This window comes from Labrus bergylta, chromosome 7 (assembly GCF_963930695.1).
Source record: "Labrus bergylta chromosome 7, fLabBer1.1, whole genome shotgun sequence".
In the NCBI taxonomy this organism is placed as follows: domain Eukaryota; kingdom Metazoa; phylum Chordata; class Actinopteri; order Labriformes; family Labridae; genus Labrus; species Labrus bergylta.
In genome coordinates this window covers 22885023-22893857 of record NC_089201.1, presented here as the reverse complement: position 1 = coordinate 22893857, position 8835 = coordinate 22885023, and the positions used below count along the sequence as shown (strand labels likewise).

At 38.8% G+C, this 8835-nt stretch overlaps 1 long non-coding RNA gene across 1 annotated transcript; it reads left to right on the top strand.

Annotated features, from left to right (window-relative positions):
• The first annotated feature begins 4513 nt into the window (after positions 1-4513).
• LOC136179680 (uncharacterized) lies at positions 4514-8579 on the top strand. The gene is made up of 3 exons (XR_010666638.1): positions 4514-4779; positions 4867-4925; positions 5399-8579. It is a non-coding gene; the product is annotated as an uncharacterized lncRNA (long non-coding RNA).
• The last annotated feature ends 256 nt before the right edge of the window (positions 8580-8835 follow it).

The following is an 8835-nucleotide window of genomic DNA, read 5'->3' as shown; positions in this document are numbered from 1 at the left end:
CTCACACTGTACGACCCGATTGTCGGGCACGGCCAGAGAGCTCTCACTGTACGAGTGAAATCGGGACAGAGCGTTGACAATTGTTAATAAAGTTTCATTTGAAAAAAACAAAGGATGACGGTTGGTGAAAGAGAAGGAAGTGGAACTTGTTGTAGGATATAGAAAAGTTGATACAATTGTAGATATATGGATACAAGTTTCAGAAAAGTGCTGCACTGATGATCTGTCCAGAAAAAAAACAAACAAAAAAAAAAACGCGGGGTTGCGTCCTGCCGCTGGTGGCCATGACTACAGTCACACATAACTTCTACCGGACCCTTTCATGACGTATTGTCAAGATTTTAAATTCTAAATATTAAACATGTTTGAAATAAATTAACGACGTTAACATTGGATCTTTGCACCTCTCACACTACAAGATAATCTGAGGAGATAATCGGGTCCGAGCAGCCTTGAGTCGAGAGCGACCCTGCGATTGTCAGGAAGGAAGAAATTGGAGCTCAAATCAGCCCCATTATCCTACAGTGTGAGCCAGGCTTAAGACGCACCCTGTTTTGAGGGTCTCTTAGAGAGAAACCAAAGTCTTCCTGCGTGACGATTTATATTGTGTTCAGCGATGTCTACAATGTGCATTTTCTGTGCAGCTGTGTCGCTCTTTTAGTTCCGTCTGTTTTCACTTTCGGGAGTTTGCACTCCTACTAGCTACAGTATGGTAGTTGAGCTCTCAGCCTGCAGGGAAAGTTGTGAGGCACAGACTCCTAGCTTGCGAGTTGCGCTGCCTGACTCCGCTGGTCACTCTTTAAAGAGCCTATATTATGCCCTTTTTGGGGTTCGTATATTTAATCTACGTACCTACTAAAGTATGTTCACAACAGCTAAAGTTTGAAAAAAGTGTGTGTTTTCATGTACTGCCGCTCCATGCACCGGCTCGCTTCTGACTCTCTCTCTAAGGCTCTGAAGTGCCCATGTTCAGAGTCCCCACGTGTGCCAAGTCTGATCTGATTGGTCGGCCTGTCGGCTCTGCCGTAATTGGTCAGTCGCTCAGCACGGTTCTCACGCCCCTTTTACCATATTGGGAATGCAGCCACTTTGGCGCCGAGGAGAGCAAAAACATTAGCACCTACTACTGTGCTACTGTGCAGGTTACGGCATATCGTATGTGTGCAACATGAGCTGCTGGGCTTGCCACAACGAGCCAATGGGCTTAGATCAGTGATCTCACACTGACAATGACGTCACACTGGCAAAATAATTTCGAGGGGGGCTAGAACCGAGCGTGACATGCAGCTAATGCTGCAGCTAACAGGAGGACGTAGGAGAAGCCGCGTTTCCGCGGACTTTGAATTTTTGCACACAGATGTGCCTAAACATGCACAGGACACTTGGAAAACACACTAAAGAGCAAATAAAACCAGATAAAGCATAATATGGGCCCTTTAACTTTAATACAGGACTCTTTATTTACGGAACAATATACCACTGTTTTCTGTAAAAGCATGATTATGACCTCGTGATGGAGAAAATATGTGGAAAAAGTCGCGCAGCCAGACTGGTCTGTGTCGCCGTCTTTTCCAGCACAGCGTGCAACCAGCTTTCAGTACACAGTGAATGGGGATGGGTTTTAATCGCATCGGGTTGCAGTAATAGTGGCTGCTGCACCCGTGGTAATGACGGCGCGTGTTTTAATATTTTATACTGGTATATTGGTCGCACCGGTGTATAAGACGCAGCCAACTTTTAAGACGAAAAAATAGGTATTAAAAGTACATCTTATATACCGGATTTTACGGTAATCAAATTTTTATATTCCATTATTTTGCATTTTTTTAAAAAGAAGAAAAGAATGAATTGATTAAGACCGCAATATCATCACTATTAACATGTTAATGCGTACAGCCCTGTAAAAATGTATTAGCTTGCTGTTATGTTTAAAAAAGGAAGTAATGCACAGGCCCAACTCTCTGGAACCACTCTTTATTTAGTTTTAATAATGTTGAACACTTAACACAAGCAGACGAATGTGTGTTTATCACTATAACATTAAACCCAAGGGGACTTTGATGTACTAATTACTATTTTGACAACTAGTGAGGATATAGCATAAAAAGGGTAAGGAGAGTTTCTTATTTGAAGAGTGTAAAGGCAACACTTTTAAGAATGTTAAGTACCCCTATTTATAAAAAAGTAAAAATATGGTCGTATAACATGGAATGTTAAATAGCCTACACAATAAGCATTGGTATATTGGCACTTTTTAAGGTAACTCTCTTCTTAAACTGTATTGCCTTCTGTGGCAATTAAGAGTATTACAAAGCATATCCTTCAACTATGCCCAGCCAAGGGTTAACATATTTCAACAGGTAATTATTTGACCTCTGCACACAGGTAATAAAGCAATAACAGCCCCACATATGGACGAACAGGTGACAACTACAAATGGGAAATTCCTATCGAGCCAAACAAGGCTGCCTACCTGACATTCGAGTGCCTATAAGCAACATCAATACAATGTCAATACACAGAAAAGTGTAATAAAGACCGGAAAAGTAAAAGTAAAAAGGCCTCACTTACCCATTTCTGAGGAAAACCTGCTGTTTCAGTCATGGTGTCAGTGAGTAAATCCATGCTTGAAGCTTTCCACCGCAGGCGACTTCGCTGACATTCACCTCTTCCATGGCCTCCCAAGTTGTTCTTTTTCTGAAAGAATCATTTACAACTTACTACACTTTCTTTTTTAATATCAGACAGACGTTCATTCATGCAGTTTTTTAACCACGAAATGACACCATTTGTGGCTATTTAACGCAGATAATTAGCAACATTATGTTAACTAGTGTAACAAATAAAGGTTTTTGTAAAACTAGCTAACTGGTAATTTAATTTAACGAGAATGCAATTTAACTTACAATGCAACTGTTAGGCAACAATATCGTACATTGGCAGGTAAGCTTAAAAAAGTTAGGCATTTTAAGTTTCTCTCGGGTGCATGATGTCGCTAGTATATCAAGGGAAGCCACCTTACACTAAATAATTGCGCTGGAATACAGGGTTGGCACTGTTTACCGTATTACAACCATTACAACTGGGACAGATAAACATTTACTCATGTTTATACGCCGGAACATAGTTAATTATCAAATTAGAAACACGGTATGATCAAAAGCTAGCCAAAACATTACTTTGTGTCATATCTGCCCCCTAGTGGTCGAATGTTGCTTAATAAAACCTATAACGTTTACCTTATCGAGTAAAAGGATCATTTTAGTTTCCCCACCTTGTAGATTTGTCATAAAAACACAATCAAGTTTTGGCCTATATCAAAGCCTCCCTCTCCTTTTTTAGAGACTTACACCACCACTGCAACCTCCACTGGTGAAGGTCTTTACCATTAATTAGGCCTCTTCATATTCAATAATTTCTGCAACATATTATATTTAAGTCAATATTGATGAACCTTGTGTTATCTTAACCAATAACCCTGTTACAGCAGCATTTATTAACACATGTATGTCAGGTCAATGTACAGTATAGGCTAACAACATTTTCTGTGAATTCCTAAGAGACCACATTCTTGACACACTCCACAAGTTAAGCAATGCGCATAGCAGACAGAAAATAGTTGTGGCTACACACTGTAAGATCAGAGAGCTCTTGCCATGAGCTAATCATTCCATGTGCCATATAGGCAAGTGTTGAAGGAGTGTTGCCTGTTTATTTATAGGAGTCTCTAAGGTTCCATCGCAGAGGGTTGCTTTTTGAGCTGGATTCAATTACAGCTCTGGTGAAATCTGAAAATACAACATCTACTATACAGGCACCAGCATGAGAATAAATTCTTCATATGAATCTGGAGGCTCTATTTGCAGTAGTTAAAGCACACAATGGTGACTCTCTAGAGAAAACAAGGAGAAAATGCAATGTTTAATTCAACAAGGCTACATCTTCAAATATTCATAAACTTTTTTTCCCTGCTTTGTAAGATAACTGGAATGTGGGGGACTCATGGGTATAAAATTGGATGTAGAAGAGTAATGCAAAACATAAAATAAATATTATATCAACAGAGTCCTCCATATTCATCATCCAAAAAGTGGCAGAATTAAGACCAGTCGTGTTAAATTGTTTGGTAAGTTTCACTCAGAACACTAAACTGTGCATGAAGTTTCAAGCAGCAGCGAAAAATAAACAAAATATCATCCATATTTAGATTTTTCCTTCACAAAAGAGGGAGGAAATTCAGCCCCCATGCTAGGAAATGAACTTGTTTGTGATCATGAGAAGGTGAATATTTTCTGAAAGAGTGGGCCAAAATAAGAAGATATGAGAGATGGATTGAAAAATCCGACACATGGCAAACAACTTGAAGTCCAAATGGTCAGCAGCGGCCCCGTTCTGACCTAATATCACAATTCAGCAGGCTGTTTACATTGTAGAGCTAACTTTAACATGCACCGACATGATGGCAGGTAAGGTGCAAAGTACAAAAATGTTTGAGTTAACGCTTAGAAAGCCTCTGAGCTTTTGAACAAGTGAGGCTTTGTAAGTGCCGTGAAAATATGGTCCTAACTAGAAAGAAAATAATCAGGAAACGAAAAACCTGCACTCACTTTAAATTATTTTTGAAACCATTTGCAGGATGAAAGTTTTTTTTTTGTAATGATTTGGCCAAAGATTTTCAAGCAGCTTGCCAAGAAAAGCAACCCGTCAGAATGTGAAGCAGTGCATGGAAATTTGATTCATCTATGTGTTGGGGCGACGTTCCTGTTTGTGACAGTAATGGTAAGCAAGGAACTGTTACTATTTAACCCTAATTAGCTTGTGCATGTGTTTACAGTAAGTTACCAACTGGTTGTTTTTGCTTTATAGGTTTTCATCCAGCAGGGCCAACCCTTGGTTATTTTGACCATGAGTGGAGTTGGACATAGGTTTGTTTAAAATAAGTACACTCTTATTGAAACTACATATTATTGGAATACTTACATATTTGAATCATTTTTTCTGATCATAAAGTAAAATTTAAATTTAAAGTAATTACCATCTTGTTAGAATTTTAGCTTCTGGGATTTGTATATATCCCATATTATTTTATTTTTTATATTTTTATACCTGTGTTCTGGAAATATTCTAATTAAGGCTCAGCACATTAAGAATGGGGAGGGCGTACACACACACACACACACACACACACACACACTCACACACACATTAACTGATATAAGTCAGCTGGAACTCAGACAGCCTTGTGGTAGGTGTACAACCAAATACCAAGAAGATAGAATCTGAGAATCAAAGAATCAAACATGAAGTTACCAGGAAAAGTTTGAGACCTTTGAAGTCACTCTTGATTTATAGCCCAGCTCTAACCCAGCGGCTCTTCTGTGAACTGATCCCCCTGCAGATGCCCCCAGCATGGATTTTGGACGCCACTGTCTACTAAAAAAAGGAAAGGCTTGATCAAGGAGTGAAATGATCATCCAAAGTAGGCGAGGGACTGGACATTCAGAGGTAATTCCAAAGGACCCTGCCCTCCGGATCTGCGGTATCCAGTTTCATCTCTTGCTGCATGCCTCGTTACCTATCAGCAAAAACATGAACATCAACTTCTGATGACAGCAGGCTAAAATTGGTGGCTATCAAAACCCAGGAACTGGCAAGGAGCTTCACTGGGGTGTCCGCTTTCCAGAGTGGAAGCCCTGTGTTCAGACACCTCAGGGTGAAGGGGCTGTGCACACTCCTCACTCTCACAGCGGGTAATGGGGATGGCATAAACACAGCTTAGGGTCTATTAGGCAAAAACTTTCACACTATTAATTAGATGCAGCTGCACACGCTCCTCACATCTCAGCCATATACACTGGTTGGTGAGTGAAGGCTGAAATGTGTGCCGTAAACCATACAAAGTTCCCCAACAGCTTTAGTGAGGTAACACGATTCAAGGTGTGTTTACTATCAATGCATAATCGACCACTGTCACATTCCCCTACAGTTACAGCGATACATTCAACTTTAGAAAGAGAAATGCTAAATCAGCACTTTTGGTTATGGTATTTTGCAGGTCATAAGACATCAAGGTGTCTGGTAATACTGGACTAAATGACCGTATTGCAGATGTATCAGATTCTGTCAGCTGAAAAAGTAACAAGTGATGGCAGTACAGGAATCACACAGAAGCTTTGAATCAAACTGAAGAAGTCCTCGATCAGTTAATAGCAAGGTCACAACTCTGTGTTAAAAAAATAATGTACAGTAATTACTCTCAAAGTTATGGTTATTCAATACATTTATTAAAATAATAATTGTTGTTTTTTGTATATCAATACCTGTAAATAAAGGGGTCCTGGTTAAAATACGAGTAATTATTAGCTAGATGTAAACAATCTGTTTGGACCTGCTCCACATTCAAACATAGTCATAATTAAGTATGCTGAAACAACAAATTGCATGTAACCTTTCTAAAGATTAACTGTTGCCCACATTAATCTGGGGATGAGTCTTATTGATTCAAATAACAAAACAAAATAGTGTTTATAAAAAAAAAAATTAAAAAAAATGTTTTTCTACTTCTACATAAAATGATGCAGTAGAGCATATAAGACATCTACTGGCTCAAGGAGTTGCACATTCTTCTTTAAAACCTTTTGAAGGAACATCCCAACATTGGGTTTAGTTGGGCATTACTATTCCTCTCATAAAAGGAAGGACACTTGGGGTAGCGGTACTTTGCTAAAGTACATGAACCATGAGGGTTGGTCTTAAAGTACTAAACCTTCTGGTTGAGTAGTCAAGGCTTTTTGTTTTAGTCTCACACACAAAAAAATCAGCCACTGCTGCATTCTGCTTAGGCACAAGCAAAAATGATTTGTGTAAAAAGCAATGGCTTTAAAAAAAAAGACAGATTTATTTGCCTAATCTTCCTCTCTCCTGACCACAATGCCATTCCTGACATCATTTTGAGAAAGGATCCTTTTTAATTCAAGAAAAAGAAGTTCCTGGGACTAAGTTCTGTTAACGCATATAAATAACCAGGCACTCCTGTCTGTTTTGAGCTAATCCAGCCATTCAAATTCCTGCCGAATCAAAGCATGTCATCATGTTGAATTAAAGAATTGTAAAAATTCAACATCTTCACATCCTTACAGATGCCCACAGTAAGATATATGGTTGCAGACAAGATTAATACTGTATAATGGTACCGTAGAATACATTTTGCCAACTCACCTTTAACCTGGCTGTACAGAAAACATAAATGAAACACTGCTTATTGAGCAATTCTCCCATTTCAGTCCTAAGTTTTGCTTTGGTAACATGTTATGTGAAATTATTAATAATTACCAGCCTTAAGATCTAGGTTGAGAAGCACAAATCAGAGGCTTCCCCAGATTTAGCTCTACCTTTATAGACTCATTCCAATGTCTGAGACGCTGTCATCACCGCCCTTACAGAGCATACGTCAGACTGGGTCAAATGCCCTCCTATTTCATTTCCAGCAGAGTGGTTGGAACTAAAATGATGTAATTTGAAGGAGCTGTTGACTAGCATGGCTGACCTTCTGAAAACACCTCTTTCAATTTATAACACACTCTCTCATACATAAACATGATATGCACATGTGTTCATTCACCAATCGTACTAATAGCAGCTTCAGATAAACACTTACTGAAATACACACATAAGCACACACTTTGTAAATTCTTGGCCTGGGGTCTAAGAAAAGGAAAGCCAAGGGGAGTCACTCACACAAGTTGCTACTATGATTACCTCACGTCTGTTTTAGGGTTAGGAAGGAAAGTCATTCTGTCTACACTTGACAAAAAATAAGCCTCACAAGATCAAGTGAAAATCTTTTAAAAAAACTAACAAACATAAACATTTGTTGTTTGAGAGAAATTATTTCAAAAAAACATAATTGCTGTTTCAAAGTATATTAGCAATGCTTTTCATTTTTATGAAATTACATCACAATTATCAGTATTTTTTTCTGTCATAATGAATGCTTTTTGTTCAGTGTTATTTCCGGCATACAATCAGTATGAATTTTGATAATACCGTTTTAGGGATCACTTAGCTCCTTACCCATTCACTGATAATTGTTGTTGTGGAAAAAAAGAAAAGCAGACCTTTTTTTTTGTTTTGAGTGGATCCTCAGTATCATGTTACCATGAGGGTCTCCTGCATTCATAGGTCAAGCCATTCATAACAATGGGAAGTTCCCCCCTGCAGGCTTTTGACATTTAACTGCACTCCCAGGCTATGCCTCATTACATGCAGTCACTGTTAAGTATTCACATATATGCATCTCTCTCGCTCTACATATCAACAATCTAAACTATACCAAGAAAACCCAACATGGGAGCAGAGTATAGCGTTCATTTGAAAACATTAGAATAATAAGGATATGGAAAAAATAATGACCTGAAATAAGGTTTTGAATCTCACAATACGAGAAAAAACCCTGGAACAAACACATTTTTGATCAATTCTAAATGTGACATGAGGTTACAATAGATGTCAACATATCTAGCTAAGCTAAAAATTCTTTGAGGTTTCTTTTTTTTGTTGTACCCATAAATAAAAGTCATGTGTCCATTCTTCAGCTTGTTTGTTATTGTTTGTTGCCTTGGATATGGTAAAGGCCTGACACCTTGGCTTGACCCAGACAGTCATTTGGTGAACGCTATATGCTAACACATTAGCAGCAGGCGGCATGGTGTCCTCACACTGACATCTGACGCTGAAATCCAACACTATGTCCAGTAATGGAAAGGCAAAAAAAATGACGCCCCTCTGAGAACCCTAGCTTGTTAACCTGACAGCAAGAAACAACCCCTCTCTGAC